This window comes from Fukomys damarensis, unplaced genomic scaffold, assembly GCF_012274545.1.
Source record: "Fukomys damarensis isolate Sample0158 unplaced genomic scaffold, DMR_v1.0_HiC HiC_scaffold_38, whole genome shotgun sequence".
Taxonomy (NCBI): domain Eukaryota; kingdom Metazoa; phylum Chordata; class Mammalia; order Rodentia; family Bathyergidae; genus Fukomys; species Fukomys damarensis.
This window is the reverse complement of record NW_022900950.1, coordinates 27,313,754-27,331,913: the sequence shown is the minus strand read 5'-3', so window position 1 is coordinate 27,331,913 and position 18,160 is coordinate 27,313,754.

The window sequence follows — 18,160 nt, the reverse complement described above, 5'->3', positions numbered from 1 at the left end:
CTATTTTGACCAAGCAAAAGGAAAGCTGATTCATACAGAATTATTTCTGTTTTACATTTAAATCCTTGATCCATTGGAGTTTATCTTGTTTGCTGTGGTCTGTGGAAGAAGCTTTAACTTTTTTCAGATGTTTTCCTCTTTTGTTCCTATACCACTTTTTAAAAATAGCATCTTCGTCATTTTTACTTTCCTTTCCCCTCTTCTCTCTCATGTCTTCTTTGCATGTCCAGGTCCCCTTCCTAATGGACATTATTTTTTGTGCTAATTTAAGATCTTGCCTTCAGTGTTTATTAAATTCTCTTATTTAATTGGCCCAATTTTAAAATCCAAAACTGTTCTCTTACTGTTTACCTCCCTGTGACATCACAACATCATACTGAATTAATTATAAAGGTTTGGAGCTAGAATGACTAGAAAAATGTCTTCCTTTCATAATTGTTACTTCTTGGGGTTTAGCTACTTTTGTTGATTTTTCTTTATGAATTTTAGAATTAGCTTGTCACGTTATACAAACATCACTAATAATTTTTGAGAGATTGCTAGAATGATTATAATCAGTAATAATGATGGCAAGGCTGATACATTCCTGTAATTACAGCTACTCAGAAGAGGAGGTTGAGGCTGGAGGACCTCAAATTCAAGACCAGACTGAGCAATTTAAAGTGATCTTGTCTCAAAGTAAAATTTTGAAAGGGGACTAGAAATGTAACTTAGTAATAGAGCCTTTTCCTAGTAGGTGCAAGGTCTTTGTTCCATCCCTAGCACTACATGCACACCTAAATACACACTGCCAGGTTGTATATTTCAAAATTGCTAAAAGGGAGAATTTTCAATACTTCAACACAAAGAAACAATAAACATTTTAGATAATAGAAATGCTAATTATGCTGATTTGATCATTACAGAATGTATACCTTACCAAAACATTGTATTATACCCTATAAATGTGCAAAATTATTGTCTATTAAATTAAAATAAAAATTTTAAATCTTTATACATTTATTTAGAGACAACTGATATATTTAAAATGCGGAAACATACTAGCCAAACCATGATCTAGCTTTACATTTACTCAATTGTATCATTTTATTTCAAGACCTTTTTAAAGATTTATTCATATAGATTTTGCACATATTCTATTAAGGAGATTACTAGAGATGGTTAAGCTTAATTGTGCCAACTTGATGGCTTGAGAGCAGCCTAGCTAGTAATGAAGCACACTTCTGGGTGTGTTTGGGTGGTCATGAAGGCATGACATTGAGTACTAGATCTGGTCACTGGCTCCTTCCTTTCTGGCACTACATGGCTGTTCTGCTTCCTGGCCATCATGAATTAAACATTTTTGTTCCACCACACACACTTTCCATCCTAATGTTTCTATGTTAGAGCCAGCAAAGCATGGACTGAAACCTCTAAAATCATGAGCCAAATTAAATTTCTCCTTGTGTAAATTGTGGATATTGGGTTGTGAATCTCAATGACTTGAAAGCTAACATTCAGTATTAATGGGATTTGTTGCTAATATAGATCTTTTACATACGCAGTTTACATGAAAGCTTGAATTATTTGTATGCCAGATTTATAATGTGCTGCCTTTCTGAGTTGTATTTGATTATAAAATTTTACTAACTCTACTATTATTTAAGCATGTAATTATATCACCTGCAGTTAATCTCCTCTTTCAAACAACCTTCTATTTCATCTCATTGAATTGAGAGATATGTCAAAGGCAATGTTAAATTTTAGTGAGAATTTCTGCATTTTTATTTTTTCCCAATTTTAAATAAGATCTTGATAGTTTTATTGGCTGACGTAGATATATTTCATCATGTTAGGGAAGCATCCATTGTTACCTATTTTTTAAATGTTTTTAAAAATAAAAAACAAATTTTGTGAATGCCCTTCCAAAATCTATAGAGGTGATTGTTTTTTCCTTAACTTTCTTAATTTGATAAATGATATTAATAGATTTCATAATATTGAATCATTTCCATTTTTATATTGTATATTTAATTTTAAAAATTAAACACATGTATTTACACTCTATTTTGAATGTACTAGTATATGTAAATAAAGAGACTGCGTGCAAGCTTTCTAGTGCTATACAACAAATTTTAATAAACTCAGTGATTTAAAACATTCCATACTTACTTCCTCAGAGCTGCCACGGATGAGGGGTCCAAACATGGCTCAAGTGCATCGTCTGCTCACGCTCTCACAGCCCATAATCAGGTTACAAGCTGAGATGTGTTCTCTCTGGGAGCGGATCCACCTGTGGGATTATTTGAGTTGCTGGCAGAATTCATTTCTTTGTTGTGATGGTGCTGAGCATGCAGATGTTTTGATGACTGAGGGCTGGAGGATGTGCAAGTCCTAGAGGCCATCTGCAGATTATAGAGGTCCTTCCCAGACTACAGAGGCTCCTGCAGCTCTAGAGGTCTCCCACTGTATGTGCTGCTTAGGTTTGCTCACCATGAACACTTAATTCAAGCAACAAGACACCGCCTTCTCCTGTGTCCTCCAACAGTCTTGCATACTGCAAAGTAGCCAAGACTGTGACTTCCTGTCACCTGCATCACATTCTTTTGGTCAGCAAACATGACAGTGTCTGCACTCAGGTAACTTGAGGATACCTACAGACCAGCCTGTGGAAATGATTGGGGATCATTTTAGAGCATCAACCACAAATGGATAAATGGATCCTATCTACTTTTAAAATTATAGTTGGACCGAAGGTTGTGGGTTGTTGTTAAACTGATTAAAATTATCTTATTACATTTCCTTGTGTTTTTATTTTCCCATATACTATAGTATAGATCAAGACTATCCCTCAGTGCCCACTGTGTTAAATTCATCACCAGCCTGTGGAGCTAGCAGGGGGTGATGGCACCTGTAGGAGTGGAAGTGAGATTACTATGCGTGTGCCCCCCCAAGGGTACACCTGTGTTCAAATCCTCTGTTTCTCTGCTTCTGGTCACCATGATGTGAGCAGTGCCACCCCCATACGCTCCCATCTTGATATACTGAGTAGGCCTCTTCGGGCTGAAAGCAACAATGTCAAGGGACCATGGAGTGAAACCACTGCAACTATGAGCCAAGTCAAACTTTTCTCCTTTTAAGTGATTTTCTCTGATGGTTTTCCACAGTCATCATGATTTGTCTGACTGAAAATTTTATTCAAATCTTGCAGTACTAGTGCTTTCTACCTACTTCTTTTTCCTGCATAATGCTCGTCTTGATTCTAAGTATAGTTTTTTAAAATATTTTGTGAGTCAAGACTTACACTCAATTTGAATTTCATCCAATGGTATTAAAAATGTCTGTCTTATGTGAAATAGGAAGAAAAGAGTTAAAGGTATAGAGGAAGTGGGAAAGGTAGGGTAAAGGTAATAAGGGAAAAGAAAAAAAATGTGAGAAAATGAAAAAATGGATATAAAGTGTTTGTAAATAGGGAAGGGAGGAGTGGGTGAAGGGAGGGCAGGGACAAGGGGAAAAATGAGAATCAAGACCTGTCATGTAAAGGTACAAGATCCCAGTAATGAATGTAACTGTACTGTATCCCTAAAATGTACCAATAAACTCAATGAGAGAAAAAAAAATGTCTGCCTTTTTTGGTCTACTGTGTTTGCAGCCTGCATACTGCCAGGTTACTTAGCAAGAGTACACATCAGTTTTGTTTTCATTAACATATATCTATTGGAACTTTTCCCTTGTTTTTATTTGCAGTCTGTCTAATAACTTGAATTTATGCAACTATTCACTAAAATCATTTTTCTTTAACATGCAAATAGAGCTCCTTTAACTCCTTTGTATTATTTCCAGGCATGGTGTTTTTGTTCCAGTCCGACATTTGTAACTATTATACCATTTACAATGTGAGCTCTTGCATCTCTTTGATTTCCTTATGGAATCCTAGCATTTAAGAAATGCTATATTTTTCTTCTAGAGGTAACCATTCTTATTAGATTGATGAGAAAGTCAATATTTTAAGTTCATGTTTTATTTTCTAAACTATAAGTCATTTTAAAATTTTCATGTTCATTATCTCTCCTTCTTCCTCTGTTTTTCAGCTAAATTTCGAAGAGCAGTATTCTCTATCTCAATGACTATTCTTGTACTTCAATTACTTGAATTTTCAGCATTTTACAATTCTAATTGTTGCCTCTCAGCTCTAGAGATGTAACTATCAGCACATTGTCTACTTAGTGTTTGCCTAATCTAAATTCTGTGTTGAAATTTTTCTACCATCTGAATCCTTCCCTTAATTACCTCATTTATCTTGGCTCTGTAGATGGGTATATGCACTCCTTATTGCTAGTTCTATTCCTGTGAGCCAGGTTCCCAAGATATTTTCTTGGTTGCTGCAAACCCCTGACAGGGGTAGAACACTATCGCTTCCACTAAAAGGGCTTCTAGGAACAATGTTGTCTGAATTCTTTCGCGTTTGGTTCAGTGTCTGTGTAGCCTTTTCTGCTTCATGAACACTTTGAGTATCCTGTGTTGGCCTGCTTTCCCTGGAGACTTCACAGCCATCTCTCCAGAGCCTCTGTACAAATGAGAAGAGGGCTCCTTTCTGCCAGATGCGCTGTTACGGACACAATTCTTGGCAAGGAGAGGGAGAGAACATGTGATGAAGTCTGGAAGGATCCTGCTGTCGGAGCCACTTTCAGGCTTGTACTTCTAAGGTCATTTTGTTTACTTAACTATGATAATTCAACTTTATCATTTTATATAGTATTGAATTATATTTGTTTAATTCTAGGTTCCCTGGGGTTTTTTGAGCTATTCATTTAGATTAGTTTTATTGTAATAGAAACTACACTGGGTAATTTCAGGGGTTTGAAATTTGATAAGACTTACCTTATGGGCCAGCCCATGTGCACTTAAGAAGTTGAATGCAGTTTTTAATGTATATTTATTAGGGAAAATTTGTCAGGTATGTTGTTCATCCTCTGCTTTGCTATTACTATTTTATTGTATCTCTTAGCTATCAAGAGAAATGTTAAAGTCTGTCAGCATGATTGTAGAGTTTTTAAATTTATCCTTTCAGTTTAAGCTTTTATTTTATATAGTTGAAGACTATTATACTATCTGCAAATAAAATGAAAATTTTATCTTTCTAGTACAGTGGCCATTTATCATCAGAAGTTACTTTTTTTCTAGTAATACTTGTGGCTTTAACGTGTTATTTTGCAACTACAACAGTTTGTTTTGGTTATACGTCACATGTTTGTTTATATATCCATGTTATATATCGCTTCCATCTTTTACTTTTAACCTTCTGTATCTTTACATTTAAGGTGTGTGTCTTGTAAATATCATATGTTTGAGATTTTTTAATCCTGAACCTTGCTCTATGATTAAAGCATTTACTGATGTGCTTTACATTAAGCCTATGCACTATTTACTGTTTGTCTTCTTTGATTCATCTTATCCCTTTATTGAATTAAAATTAATTGAATATTTATGATTCAGTTTTATGAATTTTCCATTTCCATTAGTTTATTAGAAATACTGTCTTTCATTATTATATCGTGACTGATTCGAGTTAATCAGTAAAACAATAATTCTATCCTATTTTAGTATTATTAGTATCATGTACTTTAATCATACATATATTTGTCAAGTACATTTCAGGTACATAGAATTGTTATTGTCACGTAGAAAAACAGACATATGGATTTTACCTATGCTTTTTGTTGTTGTTGTTCTTCATTCTTTTCTTTATTTCCATTTTTCCACTATTTTCTTGTCACTTGAAAAGCTCTGGGATAATTTCTTTCATTGAATGTTTTTCTGCCAACAAACTGTTCTGAATTCTGTTCATATACAAGTCTTTACTTTCAAAGGATTGTTTTTATTGTATAAAGGATTCTAGATTTGCAGTTATTTTCTTTCAGAATGTTAAATTTGTTATTCTGTTTTCTTTGTGCTTCTATAATTTCTGTTGGGAATTCAGTTCCATTTATCATTGTTGCTTTTTTGGAAAATACGGTGTCTATAGTCCCTTGGATATTTTAAAGAATTTCTTCTTTGTCTCATTTTTAGCAGTCTCATTGTGCTGCTAAACATGCAGGTGTGTGTGTGTGTGTGTGTGTGTGTGTGTGTGTGTGTGTGTGTATGTAGGCACTTGTGTGTGTTTGCTTTTAATTTTCTTGTGCTTAATAGTTTTTATTTAATCTTTGACAAATTTTTGTCAGTTCTGAAAATTCTTAGCCATTATGTCTTTATATACTGCTTCTGCTCTATATCCTTCTTTATCTGAAATGCTAATTATACATATTTTGATTTTTCAAAAGGTCCTTCATTTTCCATATGACCCTTTGTTCCATCTTCCTTTCCTTCCTTCCTTTCTATCTGTGTTTCATATGAGAGCATTTCCTTGAATTTATCTTCCAATTTGCAAATCCATTTTCTATATATGAGCTGCTGTCAAAAGTATATCAAGTCATTAATTTTTATTATTTTCAAGTTCTGGAATTTTTATTTAATTGTTTAATAGGTAACGGATTCTCATTTTTCTGTGAAAAGTTCCATTTCATTATTTATTTGACACTATTAATCTGATAGAAGGTAATAACCTGTGGAGCTGTTCATACTTTTCTGTTGATTTGGGTTACTTGTTTTTACCTCAAAGCCTGTTAATAAATTCAAGAATTGAATATATTGTGTGTCGCATATTATGGCCATTTTGAAAGGTATTATCCTTGTCTAGGCATTTCCTTCTAGCAAAAGTATATTAGACTATGCACTGATGGAGCTACTGCCTTTCAGGTTAAAGATGTTTCAAATGGGGATTGTGTGTTTTTAATTTATTAATTTTATTGGTACATTTTAGGTATACCATGCAATGACACTTATCATTGGGAATTTGTGCCTTTACATGATACATCTTGGGGCTTATATTTTCCCCATTCCCCTGTCTTCCCTTCAACTTTTCCACCCCTCCCTATTTACAAAGACTTTGTTTCCTTTTTTTTTTTTTTTTTTTTTACTTTTCTCAGACTTATTCCTTTCCCCTATCCCTCCTACCCAGCAGGGGAATAGCTGGCCCAGATGGGACCACTAGTCCTAGTCTTTTGAGGTATCTCCGTACTAATTTCCACAGTGGTTGCACCAGTTTTCACTACCACCAGCAATGAAGAAGGGTTCCTTTTTCTTAATTGTATACATTAAATGTACCAATAAAATTAATTTTAAAAGAATCATACCACAGCAATATATGCACATCCATGCTTATAGTGGCAGTTTGTAATAGCTAAATCTTGGAAACAATCCAGATGTGGGTATTTTTTTTATATAAAATGGAGTATTACTGAGCCATAAAGAGTGAGAAACTAAAGACATTTATAGCTAAATGGATGCACACTGAGGCCATACTCTTAAGTGAAATAGCTAGTACTCACAGGTGTAAATACCAAATAGTTTCTCTGATGTGAGAAACTGAAGTGTAAATGGGCTTCTGTTTTAAGGAAAAATATCATTTTCTAGTTTGTGTGTTCTCTTAAAAAATGATAATCTGGGAGACTTACCTCAAATCTCATGTTTGTAGCCCTTTCTTTTTTTTTGGCCTCAATTCCAATGTTTACATTCCTAGCTACTGCTCAGTGACGCACTTTGGATTGTCTTTAGTCCCAGCTGTAGTCTAGCTTCACTTCTTGACTTCTCCTATTCACCAGCTCTTTCTCCTTCCATCCAGCTTGGGAGATAGCAAATGCCTTTGTGAGAAACATCAGCCTCCCTGTCTGGGATCTTTTACCAAGGCTCATATTCTCTCAAACCCAACGTACCCTGGTAGATCTACATTTCTATTTTGTCTCCCCTTATTTATACATTTACTGGAGATCTCTGTCCTTGCCTTTATCTTGTCCAGTGAGCCTCAGGCCTCTTGAAATTTACAAATCTGTGGACAGGAGAAGTGGGTAGCACTGTGAGGGGCATTTCGAAGTTATTTTCATGTCTGGGCATGTTGGTCTCTCAGGTTACGAATGTCTTGGTTGTCCTACAATGTTTCCAGAAGCTCATTGTTGTTACTGTTTTAATTTTATCAACTTCTTGTATTATTGCAATCAGGATGAGTAGTCTAATAAAATCCACTCTACTGTAGCCAAAAGCAAAGATTCTGTTGACCACTTTCTAGTGGTCCCACCGTGAGTACACATGTGAGGCCCATCATTGTTCACCTGGACTGTTGCGGGATCCTCATAATTGCTCACCCTGCTCCTTCTCCACCCCTTTTATAATCTATGCTTAGCAAAGCAGTCAAAGAGTTACCTTAATAGGTCCACTAGTTCGTATCAGACCTCTGCCTAGAACTCCTCCATGGCTCACTATTGCAATCAGAGTAAGCACTCAATTTTTTTTTCAGAGACAAATCTATACAGTATACATCTACAAAGGCCTCTTCATACCTCCACCTGTCATGGTCCTACTCGTTCTGCCCTACTCCACTCGTGACACCTTGGCCTTCATGTTCCCAGAATGATCCATACTCTTCCACAGTCTTTGCAACAGTAGCTTCCTCTCCCTGGAAAGTCCTTCCTCCAGACACCTGAGGCTGTTTTGTACATCTTTCTGGAGTCTTAGCTCAAGTGTCATCTTTACAAAGAAACCTATGCTAACTACTTTATTAAACTACATCCTTTGTCAACCCTCTCCAGCCTGGTACTTGGACCACCTACACCCAACTCTGCCATCTTTTCATTTTCCTAATCCGTAATAGTGATCACTTGCAGGCATAATGTAAAATGATATTCATCCTATTTAGTGTTTCTATCTGCATCTAAAATCTTCTCTTTCCCCTGCTAACATATTAACCCAAGGAAGAATGAAATTTGCACATTTTGATTTTTGCAGTGATGGTTTCAGTGCACTTGAAATAACATCATGAGTCCTCAAAGGATAAAGTGACTGGTAAACACATAGAAAAACTTGGTAGAAAATGGAAATCTAAATTATCTGATAATTAGGGAATTTAACATTCATCAACTATTGTTTGAAAAGCTACTATATCAGCATATTAAAATAATAACAGAAACAATGGAAATTGGGATCTGAATCCTTTTTCTAAAATAGTTGTGAGCTACTTTCTTGGTATTCTTAACATGGTGGAAAATGTTCTTTCATGCCTCTAGGAGTTGCTACCATTTTCATTAAAGAAAAAATCATATTCCAAGAGTTACACCCTTATGTGTTTGCCTCTAGAACTCTAATTCAGTTAACTCTTTACCATGGCCCTAAACAAGCTGAATGTCACACATAATACATCAAAAGGAATCAGTGTTTTTTACTTTAATCTTATTTACAGTGCACATATTATTAAGTTTTGTAGTTATTCAGGGCTGATCACATCAAACTTACAACCTATGTATTCTAGTTTTAGCTATATAGAGGTTTTTTCTTCAGCAACAAGTGTATTTATAGATTCAGAGTAATCGCTTTATGACTTATATGATCCATGACTTATCAAAATCATTGTTTTCATATACTTGTCAAGATTATCAAATTATATATGTAAAAATATTTATAATATAATTATATATGTATTTATCTAGATCACATTCATCCATATAACTGCAATATATGTATCTATCTACCAACAATATTCTATCCATGTTCCTGTAACATTCTCTCATGTAAATACTTACACCAACATTGGAAATTACAATTACAATTACAGACATTGGAAATCGAATTACAATTACAGACATGGGAGAAACCAATGAGCAAAATAGGGTGGGAAAATATTAATCTGTGCCTAATTAAAATATTTTAAAATCTTTTCTAAATAACAGCTTAAATTTTGGAAGCCTCTTTATAAAGTCTATTTGGTAATAAATTGATTTAATTTTTTATCACTTTCAATTCCCACAAGTTATATATACTTTATTTTTCCTGGCTGGAGAACTTCTGCATCACAGTTCAGATACATGGCCTTTGGGGAAACAACTACACCTGGTCACAGCATCCCAAATGTGTTGACACCTATGCTCTTTATATTGCTCCACCAATAAGACCTAAGAGGAAGAAAAGGGAGCTTATGGCAATACTTTCTTTTTCTTCAATAAGTCTTCTACAAAGAGCTCACAGCTGAGTGACCCAGCCATTGGGAACCTGAAGCACTTATGGAAAGGTTGGTTCTGATACCCACTCTCCTGAATAAACATCATAAAGGCAGACTCAAATCTGTACATCTCCCCTGGTAAACAGTCCCTGAAGTGTTTTAAAATAACTGATCTCCATATTTGGCTAATTGGAAACATTTCTGGGTTATTTTCTATGTAAGGCAGCTGTACCAGCAATAGGCAGCTCCTGGTGGAAGCTATTAGAGAGAGGGGGAGAGAGAGTGGGGGGGAGATGTGGACTTACACAGTTTCAATCTCGAAAGTAGGCAGGGAGACACAAACATGCCCAGTGCTAAAGACCAATGTGATGGTTTCTCTAAATGTGATCAGAGAACATAACCACCTCTTTATTATCTTATGGTATCTCAAAATGCAATTTTTAAATGATTCATTTCAAGCCCTGAATTAGATTTACTGGAGGTTGGTCCCAGGATCTTCAATTTAGTAAGAATACCAGGTGATTTCTGTGCACACTAAGGTTTGAAAAAAACTGATGGAGATTGAAAAAACAACCACAGAGACCACGAAGAACATCTGTTGATGGTGAGTGGTGTTGACTCACTCTTCCTCTCTTCGATCTTGTTGAATTTTTTGTAAATAAAGTTGCTTTTGTTTATACTACATCTTTTCGATTTTACTTGGTGTTCTGGGAATCTTTCTGCAGAAAACCCTTGGATGTACTGTCGATGTACTTTGGAAGAAAATACTTAGCTATGTTTATCCAAGTAAAATTAGAAAAGGCTGAAGATTGAGCTGCCAGGGAGTAAAAGAGAATTAACATTTATATTTAGGGCCAAACATATGCTAGAGAACAAGAAATATTTGGCAATGTTTAATACATAGCTGAAAGTCACAAGAGTGGTTCCAAAATCATACAAATTAAGATCCCGTGACTGCTAGGTCGTAATCATCGTCATCATCACCACCATTGTGAGTATTTGTATTGGGCTTTATCCATGTATTAAGCTCTCTTGCATGCATTATGTTATTAAATTGTGAGATTAAATAAAGTCTGAATGGCTTATGGATAAAGCTTCTTTCTCCTTATGTGATTTTCTTGTCTTCTTTCAATGTTCAATTCCAGTAAATGTCAAATTCATCCACTCAATTAGTTTTGCCAGTAACTTGGGAGTTATTCATGCCCCTGTTACTTTCCCCTACCAGCGTACAGTCTGATGAGTTAGATTTATTGACTCGGAAGACCATTTAGACACTCCTAAAAATACCTGGGGAAGGAAAACAAGACTAGTATAGCATCTTGCATCCATACAGACCTGTTAGCATTTAGGTGATCAAGTTCAAACCTGACATGTTTTAGATCAGACAAAAGACAAATAATTGTAGTTAGGAAAAAAAAATGGGTTGAAGCGACTTAGTAATGAGAGCAGGTTGCTGTTGCCGCTACCTCTAGGGTGGATGTTAGTAAGACAGATCATTCATCTATATCACTAGTTCCTACTGCCAAATCTCCACTGCTCATAACTGCTTCAAGGAATACCTGTCCCTATGACCGGTGATGTAATCAACACACTCATTCATTTATTTAGGCATTTAAGTCTCTCTCAAAATTGTGTCATTTTTTTCAGCTTTAATTGAGTTTATTGGTACATTTTAGGGATACAGTACAGTTACATTCATTGTTGGGATCTTGTACCTTTACATAACAGGTGTTGGTTCTCATTTTTTCCCCTTACCCCTGCCCTCCCTTCACCCCCTTCTCCCCTCCCCATCTACAAACACTTTATTTCCATCTTTTCATTAAAAATTTGGTTTGTAGGTAACTTATCGCCTCTGTTTTTTTTTTTTTCCTATCTTGATTCTAGGTTATTTTTCTGCTTCTGATATATGAAAGTAACTCCTATCCTATCCTAATCTCAGTTGTTTCCTATCCTAATCTCAGTTGAAATTGGAATATACAATCATTTTCTTAGTTTCATTTAACAACTTGACAACACTCTCTCCAGATCTACTGAAATGGAAATGATTTATTGAAAGTATGTCATATTACAGGAAATATTTATGGAACCTCTTCAGGCTGAAAGCTAATGACTCCATATAATAATTCAGTCTATGAAAACCAAAGACTATTAAGTATGGTAATTGTTTTGATGGTTTTAAAATAAAGTAGAATTGCACATTTCTTCTATTTTCTTCTGTTAACTTATTTGAAAGCAGTAATGTAAGGAACATGTACAGATAGATAAATAGATCACTAACATATAGATAGATATGTAGTATCCTTGTCAACAACTAGACAAAGGAGATAGGTTGGAGCAAATTTCCTTTAGAGAAAGTGGCAGGAAAAAGCATGTCAAGTCAGTAAGAACAACTGAAAAATCAGAAGTGGTAAATATGAAGTTTAATATAGTCAACTCTATGTATATATAATCACTTCTCCTTTATGTAAATTAATAATTATGCCATTGATTCTTGGGTTTTCAGCAGATACAGATATTACATGTTGCTAGAAACACAAAAACAGTAGTAAAAATGTAGGAGTAGTACTTCTGTATTAATATAAATCTGAATGTAATTCTTATTAGGAAGCATGTTATAAGTCACACCATACGATAGTCACTCAAACTTTTAAAAATATATTGAAGAATTATTTAAATGTTTCATATATTTTATGAGGAAATAGTAATGGAAAAAGGACAGATAAATAAAAAATGTACACCACAAATCAAAAGTAAAATACCAGACATAAATTCAGCTATATGAATAAAAATATTAAGTTAAAATCTTGAATCAAAAGTCAGGATTGTCAATTATACCATTAGGATCTTAATTACAGTTATAGTTTTCACACCAGAGAAACTGTTTTTTACATATGACTTATTTACACATGACTTATTTCTTTCACTTAAGAGTATGACTGCAATATGCATCTATTTTCCTACGAATGACTCTAATTTCTTATTCTTTATGGCTGAGTAGTATTCCATCTTATAGGAAAACCACATCTTTTTTATCCAGTCTCCAACTGATGGGCAATTGGGCTGTTTCCATGTTTTAGCTATTACAAACTGTACTGCTATAAACATGGATGCACATATATCATTGTGGTATGATTCTTTTAATTCTTTTGGAAAGATACCCAGCAGAGGTATGGTTGGGTCAAATGGAACCTCTAATCCTAGTTCTTTGAGGTATCTCCATATTGATTTCCACAGTGGTTGCACCAGTCTGCACTCCCACAAACAATGGAGAAGGGTTCCTTTCTTCCCACAACCTGCCAACATTTGTTATTGTTTGTTTTTTTGATAGCAGCCATTTTTTCTGGGGTGAGGTGGAATCTCAGTGTTGTTTTCATCTGCATCTCTTGAATGACCTGACAATATGAAATAGCAACAAAGGGCTAAAGGTGTAGGGGAAGTAGGAAGGGTAGGAGAAAGGAAATAAGGGAAAAGAAAAAAATCTGAGAAAATGAAAAAATGGAAATAAAGTTCTTGTAAATAGGGAAGGCAGGAGTGGGTGAAGGGAGGGCAAGGGTAAGGGGAGAAAAGGAGAACCAAGACCTGTCTTGTAGAGGTACAAGATCCCAATGATGAATGTAAATGTACTGTATATGTAAAAAGCACCAATAAACTCAATGAGAAAAAAAAGTCAGGGATTGTCAGATTGGTTAAAAAATAGAATCAACTATATGCTGTCTACAGGGGACACATTTTGGATTTAAAGATGCAAAGTGGTTCAAAGTAAATGGATAAAGATCATATATACATATATATATATATGTTTATATACACACGCACAAATGTATATATATATATTCATGTATATATATTAATGTATGTTATATATATTAAGCAAATATATATACACATATATTTATATATATAAAAGCAAAACTGGGCTGGTCCTAATAATATCAGATAAAATACATTTAAAGCAAAAGTATTGTTTTTGTTTTGTTTTATTTTGTTTTGTTTTTGTACCAGGGATCAACACGGGTCCTCGCTATTCCAAGGCAGCCAGCAGAACCACTGAGCTAAATCCCTGGCCCAAAGCAAAAGTATTGTTAAACATAAAAAAAGACACAGCTTACATCGCTAAAAGTATGAATATATAAGGAGGATAAAACCAATTGTTAATAATCTTATAGACCCCTAAAACTGGAGCCAGAAAGTATCTAAAGGAAAACTGACTGACTTAAAGACTTAAATAATACTTAAAGGAAGAAATGGATAATGTGATATTGTAGTTGGAAAGTTGAATACACCTTTTTCAGTAATGAATATAAAAACTAGGCAGAAAATTAACAAGGCAGTTGAAGGAAGTGAAAGACTTGCACACTACTATATAGAAAACTAAAACATCCTTTTTTAACACTTCACAGTAGAATGCACACTCTTCTCAGGGGCACATTAAAATAATGGTGGGACAACTATATGTCAACAAATTGAGTAAATTAGATTAAATGGACATATCCCTGTAGAAATTCTGAATAGCAAGTAAAATATAAAAAGTAAAGAAATATAGCAAGAGAGTATATTTATTTTAGTAACGAAAGACTTTCACAACAGAAAGCTCGGTTATTAGTCAATGAAAAATACATGACCATTCAACAGACACAGAAAAAGCAAACTCAGTAATATCAGTTCATTTCATTCTAAAACATAGAAGTAAACATGAATTTAACCTAATAAAAGATATCTATTAAAAACTCCACAGCTACTACTATGATACTTAAAAGTGAAAGACTCCATGTTTTTCCACTAATATAAGAAACAATACAAGAATCTATGTTCTTGTCGCTTCTATTCAACTTTGTACTGAAGGTTCTAGCCAGAGATTATTCAAGAAAAGAAAATTAAATGCATCCAAAAATTATTTCTCTAAAGTAGCAATGAATAATTTTATATTAAAACTTACAATTTTATTTACAATAGCATGAAAATAATTAGAAATAAATTTAGCGGAAGAAGTGGAAAATGTGTATTTTGAAAACTACAAAATATTGCTGAAACCATTACTTAGTATCAGAATACTTAATATTGTTGAGAAGGTAATGCTTTTCAAATTGATCTGCAAATCCAATGCAATTCTTGCCAAATCTCCAGCTGTCCTTTGTGCAAATCCAAGAAGAGCCACACAAAGCTCCTATGGACAAGGAGGAAACAGAATAACTGAAACAGTCTTCAACAAGAAGAATAAGGGTGAGGAACTCACACATTAATTTCAAAATTTACAATAATTCAACAGTAGCTAATAGAGTACTTATGCAAAAATGTGCTTATGTTAGACTATAAATATGGATCAATAGAATACAAGTGAGTTAATAAATATTCCCATTTGTAGTTAAGTAGTTCTTGGCCAATGATCCATGATAATTCACTGGGGAAATGACAGTCTGCCCCGCACATAGTGCTGGGGAAATTCCATGTCCAAGTGGAAAGGAACGACTCCCAATAGACTGTGACTGAAATGAAGAACTATAAAACTAATACAAACAAATTAAGATAAATCTTTATGTCCATAATATATGCAAAGTTTTCTCAATTATAACACCCAAAACACACAAGACAAAATGAAATTAGGTAAGTTGGATGTCTTTATAATTAAAAACTTCTGTGCTTCAGAGAATATCATCAGCATAGTGAAAAGTGAAGTCAACAAATGGAAAAGAATTCCGGCAAATCATATGTCATACACCTGACATAAGACTTGTATCAAGAATAAAATACTTTCTTTCCCTTCCCCTACCCTGAAATGAAAAAAAATCTGAGAAAGGGAAAAAATGGAAACAAAGTCTTTGTATATGGGGGAGGGGGATAAGAACCAAGATACATCATGTAAAGGTACAAGTTCCCAATGATGAATGTAACTGTATTGTGTGCCTAAAATGTACCAATAAACTTAATGATAAAAAAAGAATAAAATACTTTCACAACTCAGAAAAAAAGGGACCAGTTTAAACATGGGTAAAGTATAGCTATTTCTGGAAGAAAGATATGTAAATGAATAATAATAGACATGTGAAAAGAGATATATTTATTTACTAAGGAAATTCAAATCGAAGCACCAATGAGAACACTTCACATCTACTCCCAAGGCGACAAGCAAGATGAAGAGAAATCAAAGTTCTCACACATTACTGGTAGAAATGTAAATAAAGTAGTGCATCTATTTTAGAAAGCAATCTGGCATTTTCTCAGCACATTAAACATGTACTTACCATATGACCAGCAATTATATTCCTAAGTAGAATTGAAAGCATATGCTCTGAGAGAGAGAAAAACACAAGAGAAGTGAAAACATATGTTCATACCAAAACTTGTACAGAAATGTTCATAGCATTATTATTTATCTTAGCTAAAAATAAAAAAAATAACACAAGTACACCTAAATTTATGAGTGGATAAATGAATATAGTATGTCCATTCAATGAACCATTATTTAGCCATAAAAAGGAATAAAAGTATAGAAATATGTTACAATGTATGAAATCATGCTAAGTGAAAGAAGCTAGTCACAAAAGACTATATTCTGTTTCATACCTTTTATAAGAAAAATCCAGCATAGGAAAATTCATGGAGAGAGACAATAGAATAAGTTTCCTATGTCTGTGTTGTTTGGAAATGGAACAGCAGCTAGATGAACATGGTGCATCTTTACATTTATTTGGTTATTTTGTGCATTCTTTAGAGATTTTATTTTTCATTGTGATAATATTTTATAATATATTTACCTAAGTATGTGTCCTTTTTTTGTGGGGGGTGATACCGGAGATTGAACTTACAAGGCAGGTGGCAGAACAACTGAACCAAATCCCTGGCCCTATCCTTTTTTAGACATTAATGCTTCGCACTAACTCCACTAAGCCGCAGGTTTAATGACCTGCACTGCCATAAGATATAGTTAGCAATGGTCTCTATTGTTTTTTTTTTTTTTCAATAGGGAAGATCTATGTTCAGGAGCAGAGCAGTAGCTCCTCAGAAGGATCTGAAATGGTATCACCCAGGTCTTTAAAATTGTGCATCAAAGACCTCATTGCATCTCTGAATCATGTGCCTCTGAATGCTTAGGCATACTAATTTTTAGACTCTGATGAGGAACAAACATGACTATTGACAAAAACCAGTTTTAGAAGCTACTGGGTATCAGAACTATATATTAAAACAGTCAATGAATTTAAGATTTTCCAAGAAGCTTTACAGAAAATAGTCTCTAAAATAGCAAGAGGAACTTTGAGAATCCAGTTCAGAGGCCATTGCATTCAAGAAAGTAACGGTGTTGGCTGGGGATTAAGCTCAGCGGTTTGGTGGCCTGTCTTGCAAGCACAAGGACCTGAGTTCAATCCCTGGTACCAAAAAAAAAAAAAGAAAAAGAAAGAAAGAAAGAAAGGAACAGTGCTGTTTTATCTAGGATTTTGCAAAAGAAGTGGTGCAAATCAAGGTAATGTTCACATGTATCACATATATTATGAAATACATTATATTAAATATACATATATTATGAAATGAGTAGTGTTTTCTAATAAACTAAATGTATATTAGAGATGAAAGACTGATGACATAAAAATATAAAAAATAATTCCGAGTATTTGGCCTGAAAAATGGGGTAAACTATTAGTTATTCAGACCAAAGAACATGGAATAAGCAAACTTAAGGAGTAGAATCAAGAATTAATTTTGGATGTATTAAATATAAAATACTTAATTAGATCTTAAACAGAATGTTGGATATTGGAGAATAGAGCTCAGGCTCAAAGTTAAACCTACAAAGATAAAACTAAGCATTATCCATGAATAGATGATATTGAAAGATTATATTACAGCATTTGAAGAATAAATGTGAGATAAAATAGAAGAAAAGTTTTCCACTGGATTGTGGCTAGAAGATTGAAAAATGGAGGAACTAGGGATGAGAATGCACCTTTCCAAATACGACCCCAGTAAATCATTTCCCCAGTGAACCATCCCTTTCAGTTAGGCTTTCTCTGGAGGATAGGTTAAATCTAAACCATGACATTTTGCCTCTGGCCTTCAACAAGGCTCAATTCCACTTCATTATGCAAAATCCATTTAATTCAT